The 14,047-nt window shown below is 36.2% G+C and overlaps 1 protein-coding gene across 6 annotated transcripts in view; it reads left to right on the top strand.

Moving 5' to 3' along the window:
* The window catches only part of ASH1L (ASH1 like histone lysine methyltransferase), a 220,109-nt gene that overhangs the window by 28,009 nt on the left and 178,053 nt on the right, over positions 1–14,047 (top strand). The window lies entirely within an intron of this gene.

The raw sequence follows: 14,047 nt of genomic DNA, 5'->3' as shown, positions 1-14,047 counted from the left end.
TACTTATTCTTAATATATAAGTAGTTTATATCCCACTTATATTATTTGTAGCAGAATATAGTTTGTGGTTCCTGAGGAAAGCTATCTGTATACTTACAAAACTGTTGGTAATGGGTTAGGTGTTTATTTTTCCAACAGTTACTTTAGCATAGGATGTTGACTATATTACTGCCCTCTAAATTAGTTCTTCATAAATGATGTAAAGAGCATGAATTACAGAGTCAGAACCAAATTCAAATCCTGGCTTAATAACCGTACACAGTCAATTTGGTTTATCTTAACTGAGCTGTGGTTTCCTCATTTATAACATGGGACTATTAATGCCTGTATTAAATGGGTAAATAAAGAATTAAGTTTCAGTAGCCAAGACATACAACCCAAGTACCAATCAACAGACGATTGGCTTAAGAAGATGTGGTGTGTACGAATGTATGTATATAGATGTGTGTGTATATATATATGCATATATACATATATGCATATATATATACACAGGGGAATATTACTCAGCTGTAAAAAAGAAATAAATATTGCCATTTGCAGCAACATAGATAGACCTAGAGAATGTTATACTTAGTGAAGTAAGTCAGACAGAGAAAGGCAAATATTATTTGGTATGACTTATATGTGGAATCTAAAAATAATATAAATGAATATTTGTATAAAACAGAAACAGACTCATAGACATAGAAAACAAATTTATGGTTACCAAAGGGAGAGAGAGGGACAGAGGGACAAATTAGGAGTATGGGATTAACATATACAAACTACTATACATGAAATAGATAAGCAATAAGGATTTACTATATAGAGCAGGGAATTATATTCAATATCTTGTAATAATCTATAATGGAATATAATCTGAAAAAAAAAAACTGAATCAGTTTGCTGTATACTTGAAATGAACACAATATTGTAAGTCAACTGTACTTCAATTTAAAAAAAGAATTAAATTTATGTATAGTATTTAGCATGTGGTAGATTCTTGTGAATGTTTTTTTTACAGCCTAAGGTATTGCTTTACAAGGGATCTCTGGAAGAGTTTGGTTATCTGTGCTTGCTCTCAGCATATGATGGTCTGTGAAGAATTTTGTGTTTGTTTGGATGAGTTTTTACATAGTTCTTACCAGCTTCTCTAAAGGGTTCATGACTCCAAAAAGATTAAGCGTCAGTGGCTAAGGAGAGAAAGATACACTGTTATGAGGCATGTTGGTAGTCTAAGAAATCTTGGGAGTTTTATTTATTTTAAAGCAACCAAAACATTTCCCCCCAGTTCTTCAAAAGTAGTTGGGTTTTTGTCCGTGCATTCATTCATTCATTCATTCATTTATGGCTGTGTTGGGTCTTCGTTGCTGTGCGCTGGCTTTCTCTAGTTGTGGTGAGCAGGGGCTACTCTTCTTGTGGTGCGTGTGCTTCTCATTGCGGTGGCTTCTCTTGTTGTGGAGCACGGGCTCTAGGCACGCGGGCTTCAGTAGTTGTGGCTCGCGGGCTCAGTAGTTGTGGCTCGCGGGCTCAGTTGCTCCACGACATGTGGGATCTTCCCAGACCAGGACTTGAACCCATGTCCCCTGCATTGGCAGGCGGATTCTTAACCACTGCACCACCAAGGAAGTCTGTCAGTGCTGCTTTTAAAGCAAATATTAAGCCTTAAATTTCTAGTAAAAACATAGAAATATAGATCATATATTTTATTTCTTAATTGAACTTTTCTTTCAACAATGTTCAGAGGGCAAAAACAAGACCCTCTGAAAAAATAATTTGCTATTCTGGTTAGTACTAACTCACTGTTAACTGTTGATGTAATTTTTAATGGCAAAAGTCAAGTTCAGTTTCAAAAGTGAAATTTTCCGTTTCTTGAATTATGTGACATATTGTTAAATTTATAGTAGTTTACTTATGGATTCTATTATTTAGAGTGATTCAAATATGTCATTTATTTTTTAAAAATTTCAATCCACAGTTTAGTAACTGGCATGTTAATAACTAAAGTTTAAAGTTTAGTTTATTCTTTTGAGAAGTATTTAGATGCTCTTCATGTCATATAAGTTACAGATTTTAAGGGTCCGATTTTTGTTTTTTTAAATGTATTTTCTCCTAGTTTTATTGCGATATAATTGACATACAGCATTGTTTAAGTTTAAGATGTATTTGGTTTATTTTTAATTACTTTTGAGATTTATCTTTTTGTATTACATTTTGGCAAAACTAAAAAATTTCATAACATTCAGCATTGGGAAGAATATAGGGGAAACAACCACTCTCATGCACTGTTGCTGGAGAGTATATTGATACTGTACTTAAAAAAAAAAAATTCATTCATTCATTCATTACACACCTGGTCTTAGTTGCAGCACGTTGGGTCTTTTTTAGTTGCGGCATGCGGACTTCTTAGTTGTGCCATGCATGTGGGATCTAGTTCCCCGACCAGGGATCAAACCCGGGCCCCCTGCATTGGGAGCATGGTGTCTTACCCATTGGACCACCAGGGAAGTCCCGATACCATACTATTTTTATTTTTTATTTTAAAATTTTTTTATTTTTGGCTGTGTTGGGTCTTCATTGCCGCGTACGGGCTTTCTCTAGTTGCAGTGAGCAGGGGCTACTCTTTGTTGCAGTGCGTGGGCTTCTCATTGCGGTGGCTTGTCTTTGTTGTGGAGCACGGGCTCTAGGCGCGTGGGCTCCAGTAGTTGTGGCACGTGGGCTCAGTAGTTGTGGCTCGCATGCTCTAGAGCGCAGGCTCAGTAGTTGCGGCACACGGGCTTAGTTGCTCCGTGGCATGTGGGATCTTCCCGGATCAGGGCTCGAACCCATGTCCCCTGCATTGGCAGGTGGATTCTTAACCACTGCGCCACCAGGGAAGTCCCAGATGCCGTACTTTTTGAGAGTAGTTTGCTTGTATCTGTCATAATTAAAAATGGACAATTCCTTGATTCCGCAGTGTCACTTCTAAGAAACTATCTTATAGAATACTTGCAAGTATATACCAAGATATATGTGTAAGATATCTATTAGAAGTATAGATTCCTGATACCTTCTTATTGGTTTTGACTCGGTATGTCTGGGTGTTTTTAAAAATATCTTTATTGAGATATAACTCACATATCATACCATCCACCCATTTAAACTGTACAATTCAGTGGGTTTTGATATATTACATTATTAATTTTTAAAAAATTGTAAAATATATTAATATAGAATTTGCCATTTTGGTCATTTTTAAGTGTAAATTCAGTGTCACTAATTCCATTCACAGTGTTGTGCAACCATCCCCACTATCTGTTTTCAAAACCTTCTCATCACCCGAAACAGAAATTCTGTAACCATTAAACAATAACTCTGTATTGCCCCTCCACTAAGCCTCTGGTAACCTATAATCTACTTTCTGTCTCTATGAAATTGTCTATTCTAGGTACCTCATATAAGTGGAATCATACAATATTTGTCCTTTTGTGTCTGGCTTATTTCACTTAGCATAATGTCTTCAAGTTCATCCATGTTGTAGCATGTGCCAGAACTACTTCCTTTTTATGGCTGAATAATTTTCCATTGTACATTTATACCACTTTGTGTTTATCCATTCATCATCTGTGGGCACTTGGATTGCTTCCACATTTTGGCTATTGGAAAATACGCTGCAGTGAACATTGGTGTACAGACATCTGTTTGATTCCTGCATTCTATTCCTTTGGGTAATATACTTAGGAGTAGTATTGCTGGATTTGCTGGATCCTATGATAAGTCTATATCTTTTTGAGGAACTGCCAAACTGTTTTCCATAGCAGCTATACCATTTCATATTCCCACCAGCAATGCATGGGGGTTTCAGTTACTCCAAATCCTCATCACTGCTTTTTATTTTCTGTGTGTGTGTGTATATGTGTATGTTTGTGTATTTTAAATAATAGCCATCCTAAAGGGTATGAAGTTGTATCTCACTGTGGTTTTGCTTTGCATTTCCCTGATGACTAATGGTGTTGAGCATCTTTTCTTGAGCTTATTGACTATTTGTATATCTTCCTTGGAGAAATGTCTGTTTAAATCTTTTGACTGCTTTTGAATTGTGGATTTGTTGTTGTTGTTGTTGCTGAGTTTTCAGGGTTCTAGATATAGTCTAGATATATGAGTTGCTAATATTTTTTTCCTGTTCTGTGGGTTGTCTTTTTCCTCTCTCTTGATAGTGTCCTGATGCATAGACGTTTTAAGTTTTGATGAACTCCAGTTTGTCTGTTTTTTCTTCTATTGCCAGTGCTTTGGTGTCATAGCCAAGATATCACTGCCAAATCTAACATCATGAAGATTTTCCCCTATGTTGTCTTCCAAGGGTTTTACAGTCCTGGCTCTTACGTTTAGGTCTTTGAGAGATTTTCAGGTATCCCTCTCACCCTGAACTTGCTCTCTGAATTCAGAAACTGATTAAGATAGCAAGAGATACTTTGGACATGGGAAACTGTTATATAAAAAATTTAATGTATAAGAGTGTGGATATTGGACTAGCAACTATTATTTTGATTAGGTAATACACTCCTATGATTCAGAATTTAAAAGATAAAAAAGGAAACAATGAAACATTGTTACCATCGTTACCCTTCTCTCTCCTCAAATCCATTTAGGAGTCTCCTTTTAGGCAATCATGTGACAACCCCATGCTAACTATGATAACTAGCTAAGCAGAACAACCATTTCTCAACCATAATGAAGAAAAACTGTTCTGTGTATTGAAATTGTCTTACTTGGAAAATAAATAAGAACAAGTTGTTTGGAACCAAAATTGGTGCAAAGAAGCTTCCAGGAACATAACTGCAACATCAGTGCCTTTGATATCTCCCAGAAATATATTATATATATATATATACAAGCAAATGCAAGTAATCCCTCCCCCCCAGTTTAAAAATATAAATGGTATTATACTGTACATACTGTTTTGTGTCATTGTTTTTTCCACTTAAATAGCGTGTTAGCGTATCGTGGAGGATTTTCCTGTACGAAAACTAAGAGAGCTTCTTTAGCCCTTTGAAATATGGGTGACGAATATTTTTTTTTCCAGTTTTTCATTTGTTTTTAGACCTTGCTTATTTTTTATTTTGCCATGCAGAAGTCTTTAGTTTTTTACTGAATTTAATTAATAAGTCTTTCCTTTTATGGCTTCTAGAATTTGACATATAACTAGAAGGGCCTTCACTCTAAGTTTATAAAAGATCTCCTTATATTTTTTAATAGGAGTTTTTTAATGTTTCATTTTTTTATTATTATTATTTTTGGCCACGGATCTTAGTTCCACGGCCAGGGATTGAACCCAGGTCCACAGCAGTGAAAGCTCAGGTTGTAACCACTGGACTGCTAGGGAATTCCCTAATGTTTCATTTTAAATATATAAATATTTGATCCATTTGGAGTTTATCATGATGTGTAATATGAGTTGTGGATCCAAGTTTATCTTTTTCCAAATAGCTGCAAGTTGTCTCAACCCTTTTATTAAGAAGTTTTTTTTAGTCCTCAGATTTGAGACACTACCTTTACCATACACTGAATTTCCATGTGTACTTGAGTCTGGTCTGATTTCCCACTTTGTGTCATTGGTCTCTATTTATTTGCCAGCATGATAGTTTTAATTATTATGTTTTATATCTGGTAGGGTTAATCCTTCCTCATTACTTATATTTAAGAGTGTTCCTTGCATTATTGCCTATTAGTTTATAAGCTTTATGTGATTTTTAATAAAAATAGAATTTTTTTCTAGAACTTGTCCAGTGGATTATAAAGTTCATATTTTGTTCATCTTTATCTTTGGTTGAACTTGGAACCTAATTGGTTCTCCTTCAGAAGCTCTGAATTTGCTTTGCTGGGAATTAGGGTGTGTTAGTAACACCTTTCCTGGGGGAGAGCCCCATTTTACCCCTAGGGCATGGATTGGTACATTTACCCTCTGGGCAACTATGCCTACTTAGATCACCCTTCTTTTTTCTTTTCTTTTGGTACCCTTGGAGATTTTTCTTACTTCTTATGAGGCCACAGTGCAACAAACTTGGCATCTGATGCTGGATTGAGTTATTTTATTGTAGTAGACAGACCTTTATGCTATTTAGCCTGTCTTATGGCTAGAGTAGAAATCAACTGATTGTTTTATAAGAAATACATTCATTATTAATTTTAAAATAAATTTTCCTGTCTCATTTTTGTCTATGGTAGAAAGGCATATTTTCTTTTAAATTTCCTGTAAAAATTTGGGTTTGGCTGTCTTGCAACTTCATGTTGTGTCTGTGTCATTTCATAAGTTGTCAGAATGGTATAGTCATTCTTCTATTGTGGTATTTTAGGAAGCGAAAGTAGGGGTGGAAGTCATTATATTTACTTGTATTTATCACACACCAACTTAAAAGGAGAAGAGGGAGTGTTAAAATTTACAGCTGTAATTATAATTTCCCTACCAAAAGGTAGTTTTCTGTTTAGAAAAGAAATGAGTGTTAGATTATTTAACAAACAGTCCTTTGGAGATGTAATTTTGAGCTTCAGTGAAGTGATTTTTATGGAGAATTATTAAAACCCTCAGTGAATCCAAGTATTCTAATTAAGGTCTGTTGGCCTAAGATTTTAGTAAATTATATAACTGATAGATTAATGTAGGTTCTTTAGTAAGAAAATATACAGATAATAACAGTTATCTCTGTTCTTGCTCAGTATGGTTAATTTGCCTAGCAGTCTTTCTTGTTTCACACAAATTCCAATTGTTTTGAAATGAAATGTTGAGGAAAAAAATGGGTTTGATATTACTTAGGTTTTGGCTTTTCTTTCCTTGGCATATCTGTTAAACAGCAGTAATTGTCTGCCTAAGTCAGGTTTTCTGCATATAGTAGTTCCTTTAAATTGTGCCCTATATTAGATTAGCCTGGTTTTAGATAAAATGTATATAATTTTAATTGAGATACAATTCAAATACCATAAAATTCACTCTTTTAAAGTGTACAGTTGAGAGGTTTTTAGTATATTCAGTATATTAGCTGCATACAGAGTTGTGCAGCGATCACCACTGTCTAATTTCAGAACATTTTCATTACCTTAAATATGTATTTTTATTTTGTCTATTACACTTTAGAAAACTAATCATAGGACTAATATTTTACTTTGTAGTTTTCACAAAGGAGGGTCAAATTTTGTATCACTTAATTTTGAACATAATCTCTTGTCTAGACTCATAACATTCTTTTATTTATTTATTCCTCCATAAAATATTTGAGTGCCTGTTATGTGCAGTAAATGAGTAATTATGATGTAATATGATAACTTCCATAATAGAAATACATATGGAGTGTTTATGGAATCAGAATTGTTAGGAGAAGGTGATGAGCAGGAGAATATGCATGGAAAGCTTTACAGAGGAACTCATATTTAAAATTAGATGTTGACATCTTTGTTAGAAATTGCTAGAAAGAGAAGGACTCTGGGGGCAAAGTAAATAGTAAAGGGCAAAGGCGGTTTTAGCATGTCTCCTAGATGTTTGTCAGTTGTGCTGTAAAACAAGAATTTGACAGCCCTTTAGTTGAGTACTAAGAAAATAATAAAGAATGGAAGACAGGTGGGGAACTTACCACCTCTTCATATTGCACTCAAAAATTTAGGGAACCTCCACTTCACTTTTTGTCTACTTTTTCTTTGTATCAGATCTTTGGTTGAAGTTTTTTTCTCTGATCTGACTTGCAAAGTAAGTTTTAATCTTAAAATCATAAAGTGTTGCTTTTAATGCTGTAAGATTTTATTTATCTATCTATTTATTTATTTATTTATTTATGGTGGAGTTGGGTCTTTGTTGCTGGGCACGGGCTTTCTCTAGTTGCGGCGAGTGGGGGCTACTCTTCCTTGCGGTGCACGGGCTTCTCATTGCGGTGGCTTCTCTTGTTGCGGAGCACGGGCTGTAGGCGTGCGGGCTTCGGCAGTTGTGGCTCACAGGCTCTAGAGCGCAGGCTCAGTAGGTGTAGCGCACAGGCTTAGTTGCTCTGCGGCATGTGGGATCTTCCTGGACCGGGGCTCGAACCTGTGTCCCTTGCATTGGCAGGTGGATTCTTAACCACTGCGCCCAGGGAAGCTCAATGCTATGAGATTTTAAGGCAGAAATTGCATGACCATACCGATTTGTTCGTGGGATTTTTTCTTTGTTTTTAAATTTGTGATCCTGTTTTATATTAGTATTCCTCTTAGAAAGAGGAAATATTTTAAAGTTAAAATTGATCTTTGGGAAAGTTTTTCTGTTTGAGAAATTTAGGATTACTTGTAGTAAGTAGGAACCCTATCATTTATAACTGTAATGTTAAATATTACCAAAGTTACAGTACCTGAATTTTATTTTATAAATCTGTTAATAGTGAACTACCTTGGTCTTCATACAGTAGTGAAAGTCAAGCAGGAATAATATTGGACCAGATTGGTAGAGCTTCTTGAGGACACAGAACTGCAACAGCAGATGGCATTAGAGATCAGGTTTAAGGATGAGTTGCAAGGATTTAACTGTTAAGGGGGGAAGGGAAGTGAGGTGCATTGAGGATTCAGGGTACAGCTGGCAAAGCTCAGAATGACCCTTGGGTGTTGTTGGTCTGTTTAAAGGTATATGTGTGTGTTTTTTTTTTTGAAACCAACTATTTCAAAATCTAGCAATTAAGAATTTTCTTCCAAGAAGAAAGGGAAACTTTTGTTGTATGCCTGATAACTCCTTCTTCCCTCCCCCAGCTAAAAGCTGGAAAAATATGAAGGTGTCATACAAGATCTATTTAATATAGCCTTTGCTTCTTCATTATAAATAAGTATCACTTTGCACCAGCAAGTGCCTAATGTTAGATGTTAAAAGAGGTATATATGATTGGGTAAAGACCTACCAGGGAAAGGGGCAATAGTTTGCATATTAACTGTGGCTTTCTTGGAACCCCTTAATATAAATATGAGTCTTTCTCCAAGCTGGATTTATGGTGTTCCTAAAGGCTTTGGTTTCTCCAAAATCTGTTAGCTAAATTGAGGGAATACAGATCAGTAGAAGAAGGCAATGTCTCAAAGATGTCAGAAATAAAGTACTGTTAATGTGAAATAGTGATGAGAACTCACTCTTTAAACAAAACAGGTTTTGAACTGTTAAATTTGGTCTTTTTCTATTCTTTATTTTTTAACAGCCAAGTCCTGATCTGCTATGTATATTTTACCTTCATTTTTGGAAAACATTTCAAAGTCAAGTATACACGCTTGCGATAAAGTTCTGCTACTATATTAGGAAGTCAGAGTTTAGGAGGTGCACAAAAGCATTTTGACAAAAATTCACAGATGGTAAATATATATACTAGAATATTTTAGCTGTTTTTAACCAAGCTACATAGAATTACTAACATTTGAGTATATATGTAAAGGCAAAAAGACGATCCTAATAACTGCAGGATTCAGTAGTAACTTTCACAGTAAAAACAGTGAAACAAGATGGAACCTGCTTCTGAACCCCACCTTTTCATTTTTTGGCAAAATTGCTGAGTGTGATTATCTTGTAGTTCCTTGTCTAGCCCTTGATTGCATGGGTAGGAAGCTACAGAAGACTGCTGAAGAAATCACAGGTAGATACTGAAAATTACAAGCCAAAGGCAGGGGAGCTTGGTAACTTCTCTTGTTTGGTAATTATGACCGTTAGGAATTCTCAAACAAGTGGAAATTTTCCTAGGCATACTTGGTGACATTTTTTTCTTCTGTTTCAGCTTCGAAGATAAAGATGAGAAATTAGAAGAATAAATTTAAGGTTACTAAGTTCCTAAATAACAAGCAAAAAGAAAGAAGTTTCAGTATACAGTAGAGAGAGGAAGTAGGATGAGGAAGTGGAAAGAGTTAGCTCAGATGTCACCCAATTCTTTGAAATGTTTCCTGAATCCTCGCAGGCAGAGTTAGTTACTCTAACCTCTGTGCTTCCATTGCATGTATTTCTCTGTTTTTAACACATATCACATATTGTAATTATTAATTTGTCTCTCTTTGACTAGTGAATGTTCCTTAAGTGTCAAGGTGACCTTTTTAGTTTTTGCATTTCATGATCAACACGGAACATGCTTTAAAAAGGGTTCAATAAGGGACTTCCCTGGTGGGGCAGTGGTTAAGAATCCGCCTGCCAATGGAGGGGACATGGGTTCGAGCCCTGGTCCGGGAAGATCCCACATGCCGCAAAGCTACTAAGCCTATGCACCACAACTACTGAGCCTGTGCGCTCTAGGGCCCACGTGCCGCAACTGCTGAGCCCACGTGCTGCAACTACTAAAGCCTGCACGCCTAGAGCCCGTGCTCTGCAACAAGAGAAGCCACTGCAATGAGAAGCCTGCGCACCACAACGAAGAGTAGCCCCCACTTGCTGCAACTAGAGAAAGTCCGCGTGCCAACGAAGACCCAACGTGGCCAAAAAAAAAAAAAAAAAAAAAAGTTCAGTAAGATTATGGACTGTGGGTTTATATCTGTAAGCATAAAACAAATACTACCACCACCATCAAAAATACTGCCCTTAAAATATAGCTTGGGGATAAGAGAATTTGTTTGCCTAGTCCTAAGATGGTGCTTGTACACATAACTTTCATAACTGAACTACTCATAAATATTTTCTCTTCTTTCATTTATTGAAAGTGTATGTTAAAACTTTTAGGTCTTTCAAAACAACCTATAGTTAATTTTAAGAAGTAAGTATTATTGGTAGTAATGCAATGACTTGTGGCTGTTTCATGAATTTCCTGGTAAGGCACAACTTTGGTTACTACCCTTATAATAGGTCGAACAAAAACTTTCCTTTAAGTATTTTGTCACAACACAGAGTGGTGAACTAAGTTGTTTATGTTATCTTCATTTAAAAACAACCCCACATTAGGCTCTTAGTTTAAGAAAACATTTTTAGTAGTCAAATACCTTTTGAATGCATTTAGCACATCTTAGTGACTCATCCACTTAAAAGTGATACCAGATTGTTACCAAGCAAGGGCTCTTGTGCCCACGCAGAAAGCCAAACTCTGACAGCGGGTGTTTGCAGCAAAGTAAGGGTTTATTTGCAGGGCCCCAAGCAAGGAGAATGAGCAGCTCACCGACTTTCTTCTGATTGGTTGGTGATAAGGTAACAGGGTGATGTTCGGGAATCCCAACCTTCTTTTTCCAACCAGTCTGGGGTCTGTATGCTTGTGGTCAGCATGTAGTCACCATCTTCCACCTGGGTGGGGCGTCTTAGTTTCTAAAGAACAACTCAAAGATATACACCAGATTGTTATCTGTGTCCCTTCAGGAGGAACTAGGAATCCTGTGACCCTATTGCCCTAATCGTTAACTGCTTGAGCCTACTCTTTGGAACTCCTGGAAGCCTAGGAGACTTTTTTTCTTTCCTACAAACAAGAAACAGGGACATGGAGGTACTTTTGTATCCAGGAAGGCTCCACAGGGTCCTGCTTGGTTTCAGTACCCCCTTTTCTTTGGTACTCCTCAGTCCTGAGGGCAACAGGGGCGGGACAAGAAAGGGAATAAAGTTTTGGATAGAGAGATTAGTCATAAACTCAGTATGAACTTGGTTTTAGGGAAACTTTGTCTCCAGATGAGCCCACGTGAAACTGTTTTATTCTTACTGCTATCTGGTTTATGTTTACCCAGTGCCTTCTTTTTTTTTCAACCAGTTTTCTTTGTGTTTAGGCTCCTTAGCTCTTATCAGTGAATTTGAGACTTGCTAAACAGAAGATGGTCACATTCTTCTTACCTGTAACTTTTGAGCTGAGTGCCATCTATGAGTGTAGTCTTTCTTATACCAACTTACGAAAAGGTCCAGAATACAAGTCCGCATTATCCCACTGGAATTCTGTTTCTTACCTTCATACTGATTGTTTGCTTTGGAAGCTGCTTGAGCTAGAATTCTTTTGTAGTAGAGAAGAAGAGAATGGTTGGCATAGAGCCCAGCTTCTCCAGGGCAGAGGCTATTATGCAAATTCTCCCAGATCTTCACATTTCAGTAAAACCTTCTTTTCTCCCTTTAACACACACAAAACAGACTGCTAAGGGGGCAGCCACGATCTGCCCTAAGCCTTGGAGACAAAACAAGGAAGGTGCCACTCTTCCCAAAATACCATCAATTGTAGAAGCATATGCTTCCATAAATGGAGGGGAAGAGTAGATCCCTTCTATTGCACTGTATGGCTTCTGTTATAAATGTACCAGGAAGATTAAAACTACCATAATTAGTTTCATCAGGTTCAGCCTCAATTCTTGCTTTCATTTTGTAGTAGAAACTTCTCTAATCAGTGCTGCTTCTGGCTGATTGAGCAGTTCACTTTCTTTTAAAGTGTAGCATGTTAGGGATATGTGCTTGAGTCTGTATTATGGTTTGTTTTAATGGTGTACATAATGAGGTATGGTAAATGTGAATGTTTCTCATTTCATTGTTGATCTTGCTAATGGAAAAAGTCATTATTGAAACAAATTGATAGAAGGCATAACTTCCTTAGTCCCAGAGAATTAAGCCTAAGTATCATCATGTTGATTCACTAATTCACATGCTGCTTTTTATGGTTGTCTGTTCATATCTTTATTTCATTTTAACGACTGTAAATCATTCCAGAGATGCTCACATATAGACTGCTTCATATGTGCACATTGCTAATAAATTCTGAGGTACAGCTGCATAGAAATGAATGAAGACTTTTGGGGAGACATCAGAATTAAAGGCCCTATATGATGAGATAACAAACCCAGAGCTTTTCTGAAACTTCATGAATAGGGACAAAAGGTTGAACACATGATGAAAGAGACGTTTTTTCCTGCCTGACCTCACTTTGTGAGTCTAAACCACTGAAGACATTGTTCTAAATTGCCCCTCTTTCCCAATTAGTAGATAGGGATTTGGGGGGAGAAATCCTGAGAGAAAGAGTATAGATTAATTTAGATATGTGCTATGGTGGTGATTTTACACTTTAGGAATAAACTAGGTGTAAAGAAGAATCTAAAGACTTTGTTTCCTCTGCTGTTGATACCTGGGACAGATTGGCATCTAATGTTCCTTAAATTATATTCAGTAGCAAGAAGAGCTACTCCATATTATTATTACTATTCTTTTACTATAATATTTTCTGAAGGAATTAAACTTCCTGTAGTAATATGTTTTGGTTGACTCTTGATTGTAATGGGGACAATATAATGAGCTTGATTTTGGACTTCACTCCAGAATATAGAGTTCAAGTGCAGCACCTAATTAATGGTTTTGTAATTTAAGAAAAGCCCATAGTGGTCTACTTTTGAAAAGAAAAATTTTGTGATTTTATATTAAAATACTTGACTTAATTATCTATATGTTAAATTTTCTTTAATAATTTATTTCGGGACTCCTCCCCCAACCCCCATTCTCAGATGTTTTGGTTCTCTCTTTGATTGTATGTCACAAACTGAACCTTTGCACATTTCTTGAAGATGTTTTCTGAATATTTTCATAAGTAGACTTAAGATTCTTGCCTTACTTATAGTTCTAATTTTTAACATAGTTTTGCAAGTAATTTATGTTCCATACAATCACTTGGGAGAAATTTGTCCATAAGCATTTTTCTTTACATTTTTTAGTGCTTGTCCTAGAGTTTGCAGTATACATTTACAACTAATCTAAGTCCACTTTAAAATAACACGGTATTGCTTCACAGATACCTTATAATAATAAAGTAACACAAATTCCTCCCTTCCCTTCCTTGTCTCTTGTATCATTACTGTCATTCATTTCAGTTATACACAAGGATATACGTACACATCATACATTATTGAATATGTTGTTGCTATTATTATTTTAAATACACTGTTTTCTGTTAGATCAATTAAGAATAAGAAAAGTAGGGAATTCCCTGGTGGTCTAGTCTAGTGGTTAGGACTCTGTGCTTCTACTGCAGGGGGCATGGGTTCAATCCCTGGTGGGGGAACTAAGATCCCACAGGCCATGCGATGTGGCCAAAAAAAAAAAAGAGAATAAGAAAAATAAAAGTTTTTATTTTACCTTCACTTTTTCTTCTCCAGTGGTCTTTTTTTCTTTATGTAGATCCAAGTT

This window comes from Balaenoptera acutorostrata, chromosome 1, assembly GCF_949987535.1.
Source record: "Balaenoptera acutorostrata chromosome 1, mBalAcu1.1, whole genome shotgun sequence".
Lineage (NCBI taxonomy): Eukaryota > Metazoa > Chordata > Mammalia > Artiodactyla > Balaenopteridae > Balaenoptera > Balaenoptera acutorostrata.
This window is presented reverse-complemented; position numbering and strand designations above follow the sequence as displayed.